This window comes from Theropithecus gelada, chromosome 15, assembly GCF_003255815.1.
Source record: "Theropithecus gelada isolate Dixy chromosome 15, Tgel_1.0, whole genome shotgun sequence".
Taxonomy (NCBI): domain Eukaryota; kingdom Metazoa; phylum Chordata; class Mammalia; order Primates; family Cercopithecidae; genus Theropithecus; species Theropithecus gelada.
The window spans coordinates 24,376,823-24,399,125 of record NC_037683.1 but is presented as its reverse complement, the minus strand read 5'-3'; the positions used below and the strand labels follow the sequence as shown (position 1 = coordinate 24,399,125).

Sequence of the window (22,303 nt, the reverse complement as noted above, 5' to 3'; positions counted from 1 at the left end):
GAAAATCATAGAATGTTCCAACTTCACAGGACTCTGTAAATCATCTAACCTAATCCATTTTACAGATGCAGATACAGTGACCCAGAGATGCTAGCTGGCTGGACCAAGGTGATAGAACAACTTTACGATGAAACTACTCTATCCCTCCGTTGAGTGCTCAAAATTACCCATTGAGATGGATGCTCAATACCCACTTACAGAAAAGCATGGAGGGACAGGGAGGGACTTGAACTAAAGTCCATTTGAATCCTTGTACCCTTGACCTTAGTAGGTCACATAGGAACAATAAATGCCAATATTTCATCCAAAATTTCCTGTTCAGCTGCTCTGCTTGGGTCATGTGCTTATGTGTGTGCGTGTGTTGTCTGCATGCGTATGTGTGTCTGTGTGTGTGAGAGAAAATGAAACCTTACACTGGAGGCATTGTTGACTCCTAGCTTTTGAATAAGTGGAGGGACCTAAGAAACACATTCTGTACTTAATGGCTATATTTGCATGGCCATTGGTTTTCATAACGAAGAAGGTTTGCATTTCCACAACTTGTAAATGCTTCCAACTTCTGGCTAATTAGCTAGGAAACCAAGCTGGGCAAGAGGAGAAAACAGCCACAAAAATATTAAGCAATCAAAAAAACTAGGATGTATTTCTGACTCTCTTGTTACTTTCCTTTTTGAACTTGCATAAAAGATTCCTCATTCTTAACCTCAATTTCCCTATCTACAGATGAGGGGATAGAAGATATGTTTTCTAAGGTTTAAGTTCCGTACACATTCAGTGAACTTCCTGCTACATACCTTATGCCTTCCAGAAAGTAAGAAAGGGGATTAACAAGACCAAGTCACTAATTTCAAAGGATCTGCAATTTATTACCAAAGATACACACACAAACAATTATAATTACTATAGTACAAATGCTATGAAGTAATACACACAGAAGGCTATGAGAATACAGAAGGAAGGGGGCTCTTCTAGCTCTAAAACATGACAATGTCTTAGGAATCTTAAACTTTAGGTAAACACCCTGTACTTAAGATATTTAGAAACATCTACACAGAATGTCACTAAGCCCATGAATTAAATTCCACACTCTATACTTCAAATGACTGTAATTTTTACACCAAAAAGTATTCTCATGTGCTAATACCAAGTCAGTTATTTTTGATACTAAGATGGTTCCGGTCTGTATGACTCCAAAAAGATGCTCTGAAGTCCTTACTAATGCCTAATGGATTTCATCTCCACAGTATTAACAAACTTGGTCACATGACTGCTTAACCCACAACAAATGAGGTGGGGAAAGGCTTTCTAGAGAAAAAAACAATCTATTATCTTTTTACCAACTGGCTACATCTTAGGGCCAAACACAGTATCTAGCATTTAACATAAGGCAGTCAATGTTTGTTTAATTAAAAGTTCACATGGAATGCTGAATAAAACAAACCAAATAAATGATAAAAGCAAAGAAAATGTGTGTGTATGTTTGTGATCCTCTTCTCCCCAGGATTACTTGTATCTCCCATGTCAGTTTGGTGGTTCCAGTCAAAAAGTGGTGGTCAACCCTCTACCTTATAAGGTTTCTCAAAACCAACCTCCCGACTGGGCGCAGTGGCTCACACCCGTAATCCCAGCACTTTGGAAGGCCGAGGTGGGTGGATCATGAGGTCAGGAGTTTGAGACCAGCCTGGCCAACATGGTGACACCCCATCTCTACTAAAAACACAAAAATTAGTCAGGTGTGGTGGTGGGTGCCTGTAATCCCAGCTACTCGGGAGGCTGAGGAAGAACTGCTTGAACCCAGGAGGCGGAGATTGCAGTGAGCTGAGATTGTGCCACTGTACTCCAGCCTAGGTGACAGGGCAAGACTCTGTCTTGGGAGAAAAAAACCCTCCCCACTCTGGCCCCACCACTGTCTCCCTGGTGCTGCCCATTCTATAGGCACTTGCCATGGCCTTTGAACTAGTCTCCCCACTCTCATGTTGCCTTCTCCAGCATGTCCTCTCACAACTTTCTAAAACATCACTACTTATTCTATCCTCTCACTCAGAGCCTTTTGAATGTTCCACACTTTCTGGTTAAAGCCTTCACTGATTCAACCTCCTTTGTTCTTCAGCTGATGACTCTCCTCCCATCTCAACCCCCTTGCACCCCTCTCTGTGATCTAGCCCATGCCAACTTCTTACAGTAGTGCATGCACTATTTCATACCCACAAGCCTTTTCTCATGCTGTGCCTTTGGTCTGAAGTGCCCTTTTCCCACTTCTTCCTCCTTACTGAACTCTAGGAAGGAGGTGTGGACCCTGTCACACCTTGAGAGATTTTGTCCCTCTCTCCTCTTATTCAATTTTTACAAATTTCATATTTGCTTGAAACTTGCTTATTTGTGTGTCCTTATCACCTATCAAACTGTGAACTTCTCCATGGTAAGGTCATAAATTTGTGTTTTTTGTTTTTTTGAGACAGAGTCTCCCTCTGTTGCCCAGGCTGGAGTACAGTGGCATGATATTGGCTCACTGCAATCTCTGCCTCCTGGGTTCAAGAGATTCTCCTGCCTCAGCCTCCTGAGTAGCTGGGACAGCAGGCATGCACCACCATGCCTGGTTAGTTTTTGTTTTTTTGTTTTTTTGTTTTTTTTTTTTTTTTTTTTTTTTTTTTAATAGAGACAGGTTTTCATCACGTTGGCCAGGCTGGTCTCAAAATCCTGATCTCAAGGGATCTGCCTGCCTCAGCCTCTCAAAGTGCTGGGATTATAGGCATAAGTCACTGCACCCAGACAAGGTCATAAATTTGATTCATCTCTGTGTCCCTACCTTCAAGAAAAAGAGTGAACACATAGGGCACCCAAAATATGTTTTAAATACGTTATAAACATACTATATTTAAATATGTTTTAAATATAAAATAGGATGTTCTGCCAAGGATTAAACTTGTGCACTTGATATTATTGTGTTCTTCTAACAAAAGAGATGACAGAAATGAATCTCTTTTGGTCACCATAAAAAGCCTAAATTACCTTGATGCCATTGAAAGGAGATTGGGGTGGACTATGGAGGCAGAGTCCCTTTTGGAGACAATTGTGATCACAGCTTGGAGGAGAGTGGGGTTGATAGCTTTTTTGCCCAGAAGTTTTTGAAGATATAAAATAAGAAGCTTCTAGGGCCTAGAGAGATGGGAGGTGAAGAGACAGTGGTTGACATCCCAGCTTTATAGGGAAACACATATTGTGTAGTTGATCAGGACGGAATTGATGAACATGGGAAGGATTGAAGAGGTTATCATAGCAGTGTCTGCAAAAAAAAGCAGAAATAGAGGTTTCTAGCCCAGCCTGGAACTCTGGATAGGATTTACCTGGGCCATTTGCCATCCGTCATCAGCATATCTCCTCATAATGGCTGCAGAAGATTCCAATTACCCATTTCCCTGGTAGCCGTAGGAGATAGGGTACAGGGGCTGGAGGCCCCACTCCTTAGGAATGAAACAAGACCTGCCCATCTGTCCTGACAGTGAGAAGGCAATTAATTGGTTGTTCTTTTACAAATCAATGAATGTATAATTAAGTAGCATGGGTAAAAACACATAAAGGGAGAAAAGTAGGAAGTGTTAGTTGACTTAAATCTTCTTATTCCCAAACAAAACAGGAAGTCAAGTGAGGTGAGTCATGTCAAAAATTGCTTGGAAAAGGGAGAAACTAGGGAGTAGCCAAGCAATGGGAAGTAGAACCCTTAAACTACATATATATCCCAGAAGCTAGAGGGCTCTGAAGTGCATACAAGCATATTCACTGGCACTGATTCTTGGCATTTCAGATCTAGAAGGGTCCTGAGACATGAAGCCGGTCCTTACAACTCTGCACAGACTAGGAGGCCCAAAGAAGAGAAACATTCACTACACCAAGTTGCCTACATTTGGTCCTGGGTTCAAACCACCAACTTCTGTCATTTTAGTAGAAAGCAAGCATAACAACAGCATTTACTGAGAGGGTGGTAAGCACTTTAATATACATTATATCATTTAATCATGTCAATAGCCTTATGTAGTAGTTTTGCTGTTCCTAGCCCCATTTTATAGATTAGGAAACTGAGGTCTGAAGGTTAAAATAGCCTGTTCAAGGTCACCCTCTAAAATGTAGTAGAACCAGGACTTGAACTCAAGCCATCTAATCCTGAAGCCCATGCTGTCAGCCACTACAACCATAAGCAATGTTCTCACTGCAGCAGAGAATATTAATAATTACATGCTATTTATTGAGTACTTACTACAAGCCAGGCACTGTTCTAAGTTCTTTTTATGTATTACTCCTCACAACACCCTAAGTACTTTAGACATATTAACTCATTAACTTTTCCCAACAACCTGTGAGCTAGGTGTAGTCATTATGTCCAATCTGCATTTGTTTCCAAGGTCACATAGCTGCTAAGTGGTAGAGCCAGGCTTTGAATTCCGGACATTTGGCTTAAACCAGGAAATCTATGCTTTGAAATATAAAGTCTCCATATAAAAGACAATCCATTTATTTAAAATGTTATTCACACCCCTGAGTCCACCCACCTTTAGCATATCTTGGGATTTTTCACTGTACAAATGAGAATGGGCCAATGAAAATATCATATGAAGCTGCAATTTTGTAAGTCAAATGTCAGCAATATCATATAGTTCAATGTAATAGAAGCCATAAGTGTGAATGAAATCACACAGAAAAAGTACAGAGCATGAAAAGAGTAAGGAGACATAGATAAGAGAATCCAAGAGAACGCTAACATTTTCTAATTTACTGTGTGACCTCAGTAAGTCTCTTCCCCTCCTTGGGTCTTACTGTCATCTGTTAGTTTCTTCAAGTTGGACATTCAAATCACAGCATTGCTATTTCCGATCACTTTCTCACTTACGTTAAGATTTAGCTGTTTCTCAAAGCTGGTCATAATTTCCCCATCCCTTTTAGAACTTCCCATCCTAAATACACTGACTAGAATTGACTGTAAGCAGGCTAAACTATGGAGACAGTAAAAGGATCCGTGGTTTCCAGAGGTTAGGGAGAAGTGAAGGATGAATAAGCAGAGCACAAAGGATTTACAGGGCAGTGAAAATACTTTGTGTGATACTATACTGGTGTATACATGGAATTATACATCTGTAAAAACCCATAGAAAGTACAACCTCAACAGGGAACCCTCTCATAAACTATGGACTTTGGGTACTAATGATGTGTCAATGCAGGTTCATTGACTGTGGCAAATGTACCACTCTGGTGGAGATGTTAATAGTGTGGGAGGCTATGTGTATATGGGGTAGAGGGTATATGGGAATTCTCTGCTCACTTTAGCTGAGAACATAAAACTGCTCTAGAGAAAGTCTATTTGACTTCCTGCCAGTTGGCATCCTCTCTGCAGAGGTCACACAGATGACAAGCATACCATTAACAGTTTTTGAAGAAAGAGAGGAGTGGGATGAAGAGAACAGACACCTATTAAGCATCTCTTTATTCTGTGCCTACTGCTAGGGCATCTCCCTGTTAGCTCCTATTATCCTCCCAACAACTTGCGGAGGCAGCAGCTTTTACTGTTCCCAGTAATTCTTTTTTTTTTTTTTTTTTGAGACAGAGTCTCGCTCTGTCGCCCAGGCTGGAGAGCAGTGGCACAATCTTGGCTCGCTGCATACTCTGCCTCCTGGGTTCACGCCCTTCTCCTGTCTCTGCCTCAGCCTCAGGAGTAGCTGGGACTACAGGCGCCCACTACCATGTCCGGCTAATCTTTTGTATTTTTAGTACAGATGGGGTTTCACCATGTTAGCCAGGATGGTCTCGAGCTTCTGACCTCATGATCCGCCTGCCTCAGCCTCCCAAAGTGCTGGGATTCCAGGCATGAGCCACCGCACCCGGCCTGTTTCCAATAATTCTTACAGATGAGCAAGTGAAAGGTCGAGAAGATGCTGGACCAAGGTCAACCAAACAACACAGTAGGGCAGAGGGTCTACTTTGGACTCAACTTCAAATCCCAAGCAGTGCCCCCTGACCTTCTTCAACCCATCTCTTATTTTCAGCCTCAGATCCCCCTATAGAGTGAATAAATACTAACTGGCAGGGACCCATTTCCTATATAAGAAATTGTGCAGCTCAATCTATGGCTCTATAAATCACAGAAACGACACCTAATTTCCCCCCGTCAGGATAAGCTTCACTTTTCAAACCATTCTCCTCTGAATGATGAGAGCCCGACAGAACAGCTCCTTAATCTGGGTGACAGGAAGAAGACATGTAGAGCCAGGCAAACCCCCCTATTGCCACACTTACCTCCACTAATGAAAAAATATTAGAGAAATAAATATACAACCCACTGAGATGCTTGTGCACAGGGCTCTGTCAGCTGTCTGTTTCTCAAGACGTACACAGACAAGATGATAGGATTATATGATCCTCAGGCAAGGAGTAATTTTTCTTGTCACTTAGTCCTGTATTTCAGCTCCCATCCATCTCACACAGAAGATGAAGTACTAGGTTTTAATGCATTAAAAATAACAGTGAGCATTTTTTGAACACTTTTCTATTCCAAACACAGTGCTCAGTGAGAACGGACTGCAGGGATTCATTTAATTTATACAGCAACACCATGAATTTGATACTCCTATTGGTGCCACTATATAGAGGATGAGACTGAGGCCCCAGAGAGTTTGGGTTCCTTTCCTAAGTTACGTAGCCAGTATATAGCAGAACAAAACTCAGACCCACGTTTCTCAAATTCCAAAGCCTAAATGCTTAACCACCACGGGTCACTTTCATCCCCACAAACAGCCTGTATATTAGGTTGTATTGATTCCATGCAACGCTTGAAAAAGTGAAATTTTTTAAAGTTTGATGCTCCTGTGATCAGGTGACTTCATCAATGTCACGAATCGAGGAATTAGGACTCAAACACAGGTCTCAACTTAAAGACTGAATCCTCTTCTCCAAACTGGTCATTTTTCCTAAATACTAAAGGCAGGTGGCACATGACATATTCTTAGGAGGAGTGAGGGGGACCAGTTAACCTTGCCCTGGTCAGTCCCAAGTCCTTATTTGCCACAACCAAATCAGGACTTAATAAAAAAAATAGATTCATGTTGGTCTGGGCAATAGTTTTATGAATAAGACCTCAAAAGCACAGGCAATAAAAGCAAAAATAGACAAACAGGATTACATCAAATTAAAAATCATCCTTTGTTGACTGCAAAGGAAACAGTCAATTGAGTGAAAAGACAATCCACAGAATGAGAGAAAATACTTGCAAGTTATGGGTCTGACAAAGGGTTAATATCCAGAATATATAAGAGAAAAAAAAAACCCCAAAACAGAAAACATATAATTCAATTTAAAAATGGGCAAGAGAGCTGAATAGACAGTCCTCAAAAAAAATATAAAAGTGGCCAAGTATATGAAAAAAATGCTTGACATCACTAATTATCAGGGAAATGCAAATCAAAACCACAATGAGATATCATCTTGCTCCAATTTGGATAGTTATTATGAAAAAGACAAAAAGTAACAAATGCTGGCATAAATGGTCAGAAAGGGGAACTCTTATATACTGTTGGTGGGAATATAAATTAGTATAGCTATTATAGAAAACAGTATGAGAATTCCTGTAAAACTTAAAAATGAAACTACTATATGATCCAATAATCTCACTACTGGGTATATATCCAAAGGAAATAAAATCAGTATCTTAAAGAGATATCTGCACTTTCAGCCTGTGTCCTGTTTATTGCAATACTGTTAACAATAACCAAGATATGGACTCAACTTAAGTGTCCATCAATAAATGCATGGATAAAGAAAATGTGATGTATATATACAACGGAGCATTATTCAACCATAAAAAATAAAATTCTGTCATTTACAGCAATAGGAATAAAACTGGAGATAATTATGTATATGAAATAAGCCAGGTACAGAAAGAAAAATACTACTTGTTTTCATTCATATGTGGAAGCTGAAAAAGTGGATCTCATGGAGATGGAGGGTTGATTGGTAGTTATCAGAGCATAGGAAGGGTAAGAGAGAAAGCAGGATGAAAAGAGGCTGGTTAACAGATACAAAAACATGGTTAGGTAGAATGAATAAGATCTGCTGTTCAATAGTACAGTAGCATGACTATAGTTAACAATAATGCATTCAAAATAGCTGGAAGAGAAGCATTAGAATGTTTCCAATGTAAAAAAGGAAAAAAGATAAATGTTTTGGATGATGGATATCCCAGTTACCCTGATTTGATCATTATACATTGTATGCATGTATCAAAATATCACATGTAGGCCAGGTGCGGTGTCTCATGCCTGTAATCCCAACACTTTGGGATGCCGAGGCAGGCGGATCATGAGGTCAAGGATTGAGACCATCCTGGCCAACATAGTGAAACTCCGTCTCTACTGAAAATACAAAAACTAGCTGGGTGTGGTTGCACGCACCTGTAGACCCAGCTACTCAAGAGGCTGAGGCAGGAGAGTCGCTGGAAGGAAGGAAGGAAGGAAGGAAGGAAGGAAGGAAGGAAGGAAGGAAAGAAAAGAANAGAAAGAAAGAAAGAAAGAAAGAAAGAAAGAAAGAAAGAAAGAAAGAGAAAGAAAGGAGGGAGGGAGGGAAAGGAGAGGAAAGGAGAGGAAAGGAGAAGAAAGGAGAGGAAAGGAGGAGAGAGGAAAGGAAAGGAAAGGAAAAGAAAAGAAAGGAAAGGAAAGGAAGAGAGAGAGAAAATATCACATGTACCCTCAAAATATGTACAACTACTATCTATCAATAATAATTTTAAAAAGACCTATAATCTCAGCACTTTAAGAGGATTGCTTGAGGCCAGGAATTTGAGACCAACCTGGACAATATAGTGAGACCTCATTTCTATTCTATATTTCTAAAAAGAAAAACAATAAAACAATTAAAAAGAGTTTTGACTAAGAAAAATATAACCATTTTTCTTAGCCTGGCACACACAGCCCTTCACAAAGTGATGTCAAACAACCTCTCTAGCTTCATATCCCACCACCATAGTCTGTCCCAGTCTTACATACCAGCTACATTGAACCCTTTGTCATGGACCAGGGAGGCAAGAAACTTTTATGTCACTGTATCTTTGTACATGGGTTCCCCCAGCCTATAACGCCTTTATTCTATCTTTAATCAAATCATACTCATTCTTTAAGACCCACTACAACTTCAGCCTTCTTTGAAAACCTTTCCTTGATTTCCCAGCAGAACTGAAAGCACTTACTGTACCTTTGACAACACATCTCTTAGTGAACTTACCACATTTTATGAAATTATTTATCTATATGTCCGTCCTCCCTATCAGACTATGAGTTGTTTGCCTTATTTTATCAGAAATTCCTCACACAAGGCATGTCCCAAAGTAGGTACTCCATAAAAGTTTGTTGCATGAATGACTATTGCATGAATGAGTAATAAAGTCTGAGGAAAGAAGACAGGGAGCTGTTTGAGTGTGTGATCTATGTGATCTTAGTAGACCTGCTCAGTCATTGGGGCAATAGATTGTGCTTACACTGTTCTAAACTATCTCCAAATCATTTGTCCTGCCTGTCACAGAGCTGAGAGCAATTGTGAAAGTGATGAATAGCAGACCAATTATGAGCAATAGGAAACATTGGTTATAACTCCAGGGAGAAGACACAGCCATATCAGTAGCCTCATCCATCTAATCATGAGTCATCTTCCCAAGGCATCTTGCTCTGTGACCTTGAACTGTCAAGGGTTTGTTAGTCTTACACAAATTTAAGTTCTTCAGAGGATGGTTCCCCTTTTCAGCCTGTGTCCTACAAAGGCGTTGCTCCTGGACTGCTCAGTCCTGGAAGGGGAAACCTGGCTGGAACTCACATACTTTTCCTAAGGGAAACCTTTAGCTGAGGATTCCAGTCCCACCCAAGAGACAAGACCTGTCTTCTAAGCCTGCTGTCCTTTGATAGATAGTTAACTCCTCTTTCCTGTGGTGAGAACATCTGGAGATGAGAGGCGGGTGGGAAAGTTTCAAGTGAAGGATTTGTCCAAGATTGTGGAGTTCGCATCTCTAAATGCTAGCTTAAGTTAATGGCAAGTTCCTAAGTAAAGAATTACACAATTTCTCTTCTGTGGCCACTGATGATTTCATTTTTCCAGTACGCCCATTGTCCCTAAGGAGGCATCTGAGGGAGGAAGCCTCTCCTGCTGGTGGGGCTTCTATGGGACTATGAGTGGGGGCAGGAAAATAAAGGTCACAGGACAGGAGGGGACATGCTTAGTCTAGCTAGACCCATTCTGAGTTTACCTTGGCCTTTGATAGGGAGCCTTTTACATTTGGCTGAGGAAGCTTGGAAGTGGTAGATTCTTATCAGCTTTAATGTAGTCATATTTCTATCATGGCAAATGAGATTCTGAAAAGTCTAGATCATTTAACCCAGGAAAGGATGTTACACATGATGGAAGGATGGCAGAACATTGAGGTTAGGAGCATGGTCACTGGAACCAGACTCCTGGGTTCAAATCCCAGTGCTATCACTAAGCAAACCGATAGAATTGTCTTCAATTCTCTATGCTTTACTTTCTGCCTGTATAAAATGGGTACATACTAAGATCTACCTCATTTAGAAATGTACAAGGATCATGTATAAAGTGCCTAAAATAATGTCAGATCTATACCAAAATCCACATATATTTGATAATTAAACAAATATTGACTAGGCCCTGAACTTGGGTATTCTCTAGATGAAAGAAAGTAACTTAATAAGCAAAATAATTTTTTAACAGTTTAATTACAGACAAAAGAGACTCTGGGCACATCTACACTCACTCGGAATTATTTTTATTCTTTGTAATATTTTCTATTGAAAAAACAATACAGCACTGGAACAATCTATCAGACATATTATCTTTGCCTTTGGGGAAGTACAACTTTCCTTGTCTCTGTGAACTGACTGCCCTTTTGATTTTTGAATCAGTGGATCTCTAAGGGTAAGACAATTACTGTTTGTTATATGCCTACTCTGTGCTGGATGCTTTAATAAGAAGCAAGAGAAGAGGATAGTGGGAGAAAAAGAGAGAGAAGTGGGGGAAGACTAAGAAGAAAAAGAAGAAGAAGAAGCTACAACTAATATTGATCAAGTGTTTAATTATACTAGCTATTGCTAAGTGCTTTACATGCATAGTCTTATTTAACAGTTAAATACTATTATTACCTCCACTGAGGTTATGAGTAATTAAATTATATCTCCATAGTACATGCAAAATGGGAGTTTAAACCTATGTCTATCTGATTCATGTACTGCCTTTTCTTTACATCTGTCATCTTACATAACATTCAGAGCCACCCTATAAAGTAGGTGCTCATATTACTCCCATCTTACATCTAAGAAAATGGAGCTCAAGTAAGCTAAGTTGAATGTACAATGCCATGCAACAGGTAAGCATGAAATAAGAAATTTAAACGTAAATCTGGTTGACTGTTAAAACCATGGTTCCCTCTATGATATCTCACTAAAACCTCTAAAATATCAAAATCTCACTGGTAAGTCTGTTTGCCTTGAATGTAATTAATGCTCTCCTGACACATAAAAATAAGCAAATAAATCTATCTATATTTATACCAATATCTATATACCTATATGTTATCTATATCTATATATCTCCAGCTCTATTCAAAATGAGTACCTGCACATATGAGAAACAATCACCAGGGAAACACTGTAGAGGGATGAGAAGAGCTTCACTAACATATACTACACTACCTCAAGCACCTGCTATGTTATGCTTCAGTTGCCCGGTGTTCCCTCTGATTTTTGGAAGACAAGCAATAATTTCTGAAAAAGATCCAGGTTGAGCAAGCTAAAGTTGAAGAAGCCAAGTTCAAGCTCCTTTGATTGTGGATGTATGATCTCTGAAATAGCATTAAGAAAAGGGCTTTGAATTGAGCTAATAGATGGTTTTTATTGAGTTTTGAGACAAAAACTTTAATTAGATGGTAGAGCAAAACCCAGTTTCCAAGGGGCCAAGAAATAAGAAGTGAGAACAGAGCAACAAGTTTTATTGTCAAAGAAAGATGAAGTGGTAAATGATAGAAGAAACTCTAGAATCCAAGAAAGCCTATCTGATGATAGAACAGGCTTGCCCATGCCAAAGTGTAGTGGAAAAAGCCAGTAATGAAAAAGGCTCTATTCTTCGCATGCGGAGAACACAAGCTATGGAACCAGACAAACATGGATTTAAATCTTAGCTCCATAACCCACTGCTATGTAATACTGATATTTCTCCTTCTGAGCTTCTGTCTCCTTCAGCTACTCAAAAGTTATGTTTTAAATACCTACTATGTGTATGGCACTAAATATAGAAGCTACTGTGACCCAGGAGAAGTCTAAAAGTCTGGAAGTAAGATACTTGATTTCCATCTTTAACTCTAAGGCAACAGTAATAGTCTCTGTGCTTTCTAACTTTTTTCTTCATAAATCACATACCACACATTAAGATGCACTTAAACTTGGTGGGTGCAGTGGCTCATGCCTGTAATCCCAGCACTTTGGGAGGCTGATGCAGGTGGATCACCTGAGGTCAGGAGTTCGAGACTAGCCTGGCTAACATGGTGAAACTCCATCTCTATTAAAAATACAAAAATTAGCCAGACATGGTGGTGGGTACCTGTAATCCCAGCTCCCAGCTACTTGAGAGGCTAAGGCAGGAAAATCATTTGAACCTGGGAGGTGGAGGTTGCAGTGAGCTGAGACTGCACACTCCAGCCTGGGCAACAGAGTGAGACTTCATCTCAAAACAAACAAACAAACAAACAAACAAAAGATGTACTTAGACATACTGGAGTTCTCTCAGAGCCCTATAATCAGTATGGCCTGGGTAAGACTGAGTTGGCTGTGGATTAAATCATGATATCTCCCCCAAAATTCATGTTGAATCTCAATCCTCAATGCAACAATATTAAGAGGAGTGGTCTCCGGGAGGTTATTAAGTCATGAGGGCTCCACCCTTATAAATAGGAGTGTTATCTTTATAAAAGGGCTCAAGGTTAAAGTGAGTGCTCTTTTGCCCTGCCTTTCAGTCCTTTCTGCCATGTAAGGACACAGTGTTCCTCTCCTCCCAAGCCTGCAGTACTAAGGTGCCATCTTGGAAGCAGAGAGCAACCCTCACCAGACACCAATCCTGCCAGCACCTTCATCTTGGACTTCCCAGCCTCCAGAACCGTGAGAAAATAAACTTCCTTATAAATTACCCAGTTTCAAGTATTCTGTCAGCAGAAATGGACTAAGGCAGAGTCCACATCAAGATTCAGACCCATGTGATGAAAAACTGTTGAGGGAACTAGGAATGATTTCCAGGAGAAAAGAAAAAAAATCAACTGAGACCTAAAATATCTTCAAATACTTGAAAGACTGTCACTTAGAATTGGAGAGAGGATTAACTTTTATTGAGCTTTTTCTAGTGCAAGGCAGTGTTGCTAAGCACCTTACATGAACTTTTGCGAAACAATTCTATAAGGTAGATATTATTAATCTCATTTTGCTGATGGTAAAACAAAAGAATTTAAGTAACATCCCAAAAGGCATACAGTTTTTTTTTTGAGACAAAAGTAGTATATAAACCCTTATCTCTCGCTTTCAAAACATATGCTCTGTCTAGTAAATCAATAGTTAAAACCTGCTCAGTACAGCGTTAATAAACAGAATTAGAAACTAGAAGGACAAGAAATGTATAGAAAAATACTTTGATTCAATATAAAGAAGGGGCTTGGCATGGTAGTACATGCCTGAAATCCCAGCACTTTTGGAGGTCAAGGCTAGCAGATTACTTGAGCCCAGCAGTTCAAGACAAGCCTGGGAAACATGGCAAAACTCCATTTCTACAAAAAATACAAAAATTATCCAAGCATGGTGGCATGTGCCTATAGTTCCAGCTACTTGAGAGGCTGAGGTTGGACGATCGCTTGAGCCAGGGAGATCAAGCCTACAGCGAGCAATGATTGTGCCACTGCACGCCAGCCTCTTTATGTATGTATGTATTTTTTTGAGACCAGGTGACAGAGTGAGACCTGGTCTCAAAAAAACACATACATACATAAAGAAGGATGTTCTAGTAGTGGTGGAACAGGATGCTTAGTAGGTCACTCAGAAAACCATTCCAGGAGAATTCAAAAAGAAGCTCTTGCAGGATATAGGAGAAAAGAATCAAGTAATACATAAAGATCGGTCTAGATGCCTGTATAATCCCTTCTATTCCTTTCTTCTCATAGGCACTGTTGTGATAAAAAAAAAAAAAAATGAAATGTAGAGAAGGAGGAACAAGAGGAAAAGCAGAAAGTAGCAAAAATATGATAAGTAAGAATTTGTCTTTACTCAGCACTTATTAGGCACCAGCACAAAGCTAAACATGTTAATACCCATCTCATGCAATACAGTACTCTCAGATATTAGGAATTCTTAGTAAACTCTAGTTAGTAAACATACGTGAGGGAATTAAGGCTCAAAGAACATTGCCACAAGTAACTAACATAGGAGAAAGGAAATAACTAGGGCTTGATGAAAGATGTGACCAGATGAAAGACAACCTTTCAACTACTAGAGTAAAAAGCTCAAGTTTTTCGAATAGACCACCTTTGCCTACAGGTTTTTCAATACTGGCTATGGGGAATTGCCAAAAAAAAAAAAAAAAAAAAAATCTAGCCTGATTGAGCCTCTAGAACTAACTACACAGTTACAAGAAATACAAGGCCAGATGAGGACATTAAATAACACCATGGGAATGCAATCAGCAAAATCCTGGTTGTGGGGAACTCTGCAGCACAAACAACCCAGTTTTTATCCACAAAATATCCCAAGGAATAAAAAGAGAGACAGATAGGTTAGAAGAGACTCGCTTATCAGCCAACTACAACATTTGGATCTTATTTCGTTTCTGATTTGAAAAAGCAAACAGGTACCAAAGATATAAGACAATTCGGTAAACATGAACAATAACGGGATGTTTGATAATATAGAGAAATTATTGTTCATTTGGGAATCCTGGATAGGGTATTAAGGTTATGTTTTGAGTGTTTATCTTTAAGAGATAAGGACTTTAACATTTACACATGAAATTATCTCATGTTTGAGATGTGCTTCAAAATTACCAGGTCATTGTAGAAGCAGATGTGAGAGGAAGTAACACAGGTTTGGCATGATTAATGACTACTAAAACTAGAAGATGATAGGTACATGGCAGTTCATTATTATATTCTCTTTACCTTTGTATATGTTATGCTTCTCTGAACTAAGTTGATTTTGGAGTGGGTAGCAGATCCTGGGATTTAACAGTGCTCCCCTAAATGGGATAATTTGGAGATGAAGCTAAAAATGAAAAGAAACACATGATCCAAGGAGAATCCACATTCTTTGTGGTCTTCCTCTCCTCTCAGGATATGAATTCATAGCCTGGAATCCTTTTGCTCAGAGATGCTAGGCATGATGTAAGTCTGTCGCCCAGAGAAGGCACTGCACAGACTGACCATCTGTGTAATGGTACAAACTCATGCTGCTTTCAACTGCATATGCCTGGAGAATTGTGAGACACATCTGGAATGACTTTTTTTTCTTCTTAGATTAGGAAGACATAGAAAGAGAGAGAGAGTTGAGTTGTTTGTGAATTCTCTCCAGGCCCTTAGCATCACTGTTGACTGAAGTTGCCTAATGACCCAAGAAGAGCTCCCTGTGAACAGGGTTAAGCTCCAAGAGGGATGGAGCCTGCAGATCGCTCTTCCTGGAAGCCCAGCACTGCCGTGGCTGGGGCAGTCTTTGATGACACCCTCAGATAAATGATGGTGGTGTGATAAATAAGTAGACATTGGACAGCTGGAAAAAGGATTCCAGCCCTGGCTCTTATATTTTCTAGCCTTATGGGGCTTTAGATAATGGCTGACTACACTCTCCGAGTCTCAGTTTCCTTATCTATAAAATGAAGATAAACAGTGCTACCTTCATGCTTCTATTGAAAGGAGCCAATGTATGTGAAAGCATGCCAATGCAAGCTGGTGACCTTTTTTCACTCATTCATTCAATTATGTATTTTCATTTTACGTGTACTTATTGAATTTGTACTATGCATCAGGCAGTTTACTATAAGTTGTGAGTATAAGGTTCACTAAAAGTTGGTGTAGTACCTGGTTTCATGAAGTTTACCCCCTAATGTATAGGAAAATATTTTGACTCAATATAAGAAAGGATTTTCTCTCAGTGAGGGAAACCAAATGCTTAGGTGTCACTGAGCAAGCCATTTGAAAACTGGGAATGCTCAAACACGGTCTCCACAACTTGTTGCAAGGTGCGAAAGAAAGGAATTGAGAAATAGACTAGGGTTGGATTGGATGCTTCTGTAATCCCTTCCATTTCTGAGTTTATCTGCTGTTTCTTCCTCATAAACTCTGTTACGACCACAAAATAAAATAATACAATTTGGAAGAGGAAGAGACGCAGGCATCAATCAGTTTCAAAAAGTAAAAGTATAATTAGAAAGTGTGATAACTGCTATGGAAGAAAGACAAAGAGACCCAAGAAAGTAAGTGAACAAATAAACAAGGAGGATCTTATCAAATTTGGAAACCTTGGCAAGCTGATAAATGAGTAACAGTTCACTCAGTGGAAAGAAGAAAAGGGGAGAAGTACATTCCAACTGCAGGGAATAGCATGTGCAAAGTCTCTTTGGCAGGACAGAGCACAGAGTTTCCAAAAACTAGAAGATCACTATGGCTGGAGCACAGAAAGCAAGATAAGTAAGAAGACAAGATGTTTTAAGAAATTAGAAGGTTTTTGCCTAAGCAGCCCCTGTGCACCATGACAAGGACTTTGGTTTTTATCACAAGAGCAACTGGAGGTCGATAAATGGTTTTAATCAGGAAAGTGATGTGAGCAAGTTTTAGCTTTGAAAATATCACTCTGGCTGCAAAGAAGTGGATTGATTAAAAGAGGTAGGGGTTGTTATTAGACAAGAGACTACTGAAATAGTACAGGCAAGATTTGGATCAGTTTGGGAAAAAGTGAATGTATTAGAGAAATTCTTAAGGAGATAAATCTACAGGACTTGGAATGGGTTGTATTTTGTGGGGAATGGGTGCAAGTGGAAAGGAAAGAGAGTTATCAAAGATGATTCCTTGGTTTCAGGATTTCAAAAATGGAAATAGAAAATACTGATCAGAAGAAAGGGAAGGCAATTCATGGCAAATGTAGTAGAGTGGTCTGCAAGGGTTACAAATGAGAAGTTACTGCACTTTTATTGTATGGTAGGAGCCAACCCTAGAATGAATCGAAGTGAATCAATGTAGACAGAGATGCCTGCTTTTTCAAAAGTTTTGGCCATTAGGTTAAGAAATGAAGAGACAGTAGCTGGAGAAGGTAACTGAACGCAATGACATTGTCTTTAGTATGCATTAGACTTTAACTTTTATTTAAAAGTGAAGAAGAGTAGCTAGTAGAGAGAAAAGTGAGAAGCAACTCAGGTGCCCAGGTCAAATCCTGGTTCTATAAGTTCCTATTTGTAAGACCTTGAAACAAGTGATTTAGCTTCTCCATGCCTCAGTTTTCACGCTAGGGAAAAAAGGGATAATAATAGCACCCACCATGTGGAGTTGATGAGCGGGTTCAGTGAGCCAAGTACATAAAGTGCTTTAGCTAAGCTCCTGGCACCATGGAAGTGCTCGGTAAATGTTTGTTATTATTAAAAGGACAAGGGAAAGCTTTTCTGCCATTCTCTTTTTTTATTGCATGTAATAACTAATTCAATGTCCCATGGGAAAAAAAAATATTCTCTTCTCTGACATGCAAAATGTTTGCATTTGCTAAAACTGTATATCTCGCATTTATTATTGAATCTGGTAGTCTTCAGGTCTCATGAAAGAGCTATGTTTTCCAGTTTTGCAGGTAGGCAAGCCAAGTATTAAGTTCCTCTTTTGTAATTGACCATGAGTGTGTTGAGTAATATGTGGATTATTTCTCCCTCTTTTCTTTGATCTTCCCTGTTGCCAAGGATTGCCTGACAGTCTGATTCTTGGCCGGTTCACCTCCTTCTCAGAATGCACTAAGATAGAAAGGAAGTGACCCACAATAGCAGAGAAGGTTTAAGCTAGATTATAGGAAGTACTTGACTTTCTTAATCCCTAAACAAGGAATTCCCTGAAGGAATTTCAAACTGAAAATGACATATGAACCAGGTTTTGGGCAGTGGTTCTCAAGTTCATTTTGTACTACAATTACCTGCGGAGGTTGGGAAAATGAAAACTCCCAACCCACAAAAAAAAAAAAAAAAAAAAAGAAACACACACACACACACACACACACACACACACACACACAGAATCAGTAGGAAGAGACCAGGAAACTCCATTTTAAACAAACACTTCCCCCATTCTCACCTTAAGTGATTTTGATCCACTGAGACACTCTGAGATCCAGAACTCCACACTCACTAGGCACTCTTGACCTCCCTTATTCTGCTCTACCTTTTTTCTATACTTTTTAATGTACTATATTATTTACTGTGCTGATTGCTTATTTCATGGCTCTCTCACACACACTCCAGTAGAAATTCATTTCCTAGACTGTGAGGCTATAATGCCTGCTTTGCTCCTTGAGGTATCCCAAGTGCCCAGAACAGTGTCTGGCCAATAGGAGCCCCTTAGTCAATACTTGTTCAAATTATGTAAATGGAACTCTCACTCTTCAGCCATCTCATACATATACCCCCATCTAACTGACATTAACCCTCTTAGTTTAGTATTCTACAACATTTGAGTCAAGAATATGGATCTATTCTCCAGGAGAAAAATACAAGTAATGTATAATTCTGCAAAAACTTTCTAGGGATGAACATCCAAAGATCCTATAAAGTCAAGGATCCCCAAATGCCAAGTTAACAACTCTTGCCATAAAATTGGTCCTAGTCCCTGCGATTCATCTTCTAATGTTACTACAGTTGCTACTCTACGACTCAAATCTAGTTATATCTCTCCCTTGACCTACAATCTTGAAAGATGCCATATGGTTTGCACAGCACCTAAATTTTACAACATGGCATTCAAAGTTGCCCACAACACAGCCTTCTGCCTATCCCTTTTCCAGTTTTATTTCTACCTAAGCTTTCAGGCCTGTTGCAAGAATGGCTGACTGAACACAAAAGTTTTGGACTCAGACATCATGGGTTTGAATTCTCACCCCACAATTCACTAGGTATGTTATCTTAGGTAAATTATTTACCTCTCTGAAGTCTCAGGTTTTGTTTTTTAATTTGTAAAGTAAGCATAATAGTGAATACTTCAAATGTGTTGTAGGGGGACAGAGTAAGAGAATGTATATTAATACACATGAAGCACTTTTTAAAATGCCAGGCACATAGTTGGCACTCGATAATTGTTAGGTTTTACTCTTCTATTCTTCTATTCTACATGCTCGGCACATAGTATTGACACATTTTTCTGTCCCCTGGTTTTCCAATATTGCTTAGTCTAGACTGGGGTTTGGCAAATCTTTTTCTGTAAAGGACTAGAAAGTAAACACTTTGAGCTTTGCACCCCATACTATTTTCTGTAGCTACTACTTAACTCTGCTGTTGCAGCAGGAAAGCAGTTATAGATGATATGTAAATCAATATATGTGGCTATGTTTCATAGACTTGATTTATAAAAATAGGGAGCAGGCTGGATGTGGCCCAAGGGCCACAGTTTTCCAACTCTGGTCGAGCCTAGCTTTGAAATCTTACAGACCTGGGTTCAAGCTTCTCTGGGGTTCCATCTCCTTATCTGTTAGATAAGGATAATAATTGTACTTCCCTCATAAGTTGTACTTCCCTCATAAGTTGGATGATTAAATTAGATAAAGCATGTAAAGTCCTTAGCGCAGCTTTTGGCACATAGTACATATATATGTATCTGGTGGATATTATTGTCTTCATCATCATCAAAAAACTTGCTTTGCAGTTCTACTATGTGCCCATATCCACCTTCCCTTCTTCAAGAATTGTTTCCAGATTCTCCCTCTCAGAGTTTCTTTCTCTATTCTAACACTGTTGGAATGTCTATTGCACTATTCAAAAATAAATCATGCATTTGTGTAGCATATGTAAGTAATTATAGTAGCATATGTGTTCTTGTCACTAGACTGCGTGCTCCTTGAAGGCACAGTCTGTGTCTCGTTCCTCTCTATAGCACATTTTCTAACACAGTATCTAGCACACAGTAGGCAACCAATGCAAGATAATCACAGTAACAGGGCTAGAGTGAGGGTGATGCTGGTAGTGATACTAGTGGTGTAGCGTAGTGATGGTGGTAGTGGTCATGGTTGTAGTGATGGTGGGTATTGGTAATAACTGGGGGAGGAGGTGAGACTTGGCTGTTAATTTCTCTTCAAAGAGTAGTTATTTGGAATTCTCTTCTCAGTTTGAGCCAAAAAGTGGAAATGAAACAAACAAGCTTTTCTGGCAGAGAAAGGATCTGCTGGAAGGTCAGACAACCACAAGACCAGAATTACACATGACTCTTCCCAAGGCAGCATGAACAGAAAATGCTCACAGGATTGGAAGTCAGAAAACCCGAGGGCTAGAAAGAACCACTCAGATCTACAGAGTATTTTACATCCTTCAAAATGCTAGAAGTCTCTTAATTTTTCTACAGACATCTGTGGGGAAAGTTTCTACCACCCATTTCCCAGATGAGAAAACTGAGCCTTGGAAAAATAAAGGATATTTCTAAGGGTTGAAGTCATGTCTTACTTCAAATTCAGCCTTGGCTATGTGACCTGAAAAAACATCAGTCCTCAGCTTTGTTCTTAGTTTTGCTATCTGTAAAATAAAGAGGTTCATTTGTAAAATAAACAGGATATGATTTTAATAGCCCCATCTGCTTATAAATGCTACGTCATTGTGTGCCACTGGGATGGACTGCAAGATATGTATACCTTTCTCCTTCGAGTATTAAATTTAAGGAGTAAAATTGGCATTGTCTCTGAATGGGAAACAAATTTTGGGTCACAGGATGCCTCTTCCAACCTCAAAAGATTTGCTTTATATTCTGGGTAGAAGTTAGAGCTGACATTCTCAAAGTGCCAAAGGGGACCTTGGATGAAGTTAGCCTGCTTTTCTCATCATACAGATAAAGAAAAGGAGACCTAGACAGTAGAAGCATGTCCAATGTCATATAATAATCAAGGACACAGCCTAGTTCAGATTCCTAGTGTCTGTGTTTTCCCAAAGAAAACTCCCAGCCCTGAGATGAAAAGGGATAAATACTAGATTGTCTACTTTACAAATGAGTAAAAGTCAGGTCACATAGACAGTAAATGGCACAGAAGGGATTCAAATCCAACTCTGTCTGGCTCTTCGCTATGCCACTCCTCTGCCTCCTCCACTTGGAAGACTCTCTTTCACCCGGAAGCTAAGTTAACAACCGCATGAAGTCTTGTACATTTAAGCACCAGTTGTGCTGAGCCAACCTCTGTGGCTTTGGGCCGTGTAAGAGCCATTTAACAGGTGGAGGGAGGAGATTTATGCATTAATCAAATTCTGCATCATAAAGAGTTTTTTTCTCCTTCTCTTGTTCAAAACAACAGCACAAAGTATAATCAAGGGCTCGTTTCCAGCTTAGGCAGAAGGCATCATCTTTTCCCATGCATTCACTGGAGTGTACCTAAGGAGACCCCCAACTACCCAAGGAGCTAGTGTCCAACAGTCCCCAAGGCCATCGAGAATACCTTGGTCCAGAATCAGAGGACAAAAATACCCCACAAACCTCAGGCATGGCATATTCTCTCCCTGTTAGTCCCTAACTGTGCCATAAAATGGGGTTCAGGATTTTACTCAGAGCTTCTACTCCAGGGGTCAGGGGTTCTCATAGAGAAGAACTTCCACTCTGCATTAGAATGAGCTATGACATTCATTGCCAACACAGTATGAGTTCCAGCAATGTTTATAAAGTGAGAAAATGCCCCTGAGATCCCTCCATTTGTAAAGTGCCCTTTTGGGTTAGCCAATGGCCTCTCCCATACAAAATATGAATCCTCTTCTAAAATGTCATGTCCCCAGCACTTTAGGCACCAGCAAAGTTTTCAAGTACTACCTAGAAAAGGAGTTACCAAAGGAAACATAGAAAAAGAAAAGAGCCATTTTAAATAAACATTATTTTTATCACTATCATAGATAACATTCATCTGCTAAGTGATTTCTTCCTGGACATTAGGCATTCATTATCTCGTTTGATTCCCATGAAGTAGGGATTGTGAGACCACATTTTACAAATGTGGAAACTGAGGTATGAAGACACCATTCAGCATCACACCGTGAATGGGGATTG

The 22,303-nt window shown here is 39.6% G+C and overlaps 2 protein-coding genes across 6 annotated transcripts in view; one reads left to right on the top strand and one right to left on the bottom strand.

Annotated features, from left to right (window-relative positions):
* Nucleotides 1-22,303, bottom strand: part of ASTN2 (astrotactin 2) — a 981,001-nt gene that overhangs the window by 189,522 nt on the left and 769,176 nt on the right. The gene's annotated exons all lie outside the window — the stretch shown is intronic.
* TRIM32 (tripartite motif containing 32) overlaps nucleotides 1-22,303 on the top strand; it is a 99,718-nt gene that overhangs the window by 25,778 nt on the left and 51,637 nt on the right. The window contains exon 2 of the mRNA XM_025359315.1: nucleotides 3,803-3,979. The gene's annotated coding sequence lies outside the window, so the exon portion shown is untranslated. The remainder of the gene's footprint in view (nucleotides 1-3,802; nucleotides 3,980-22,303) is intronic.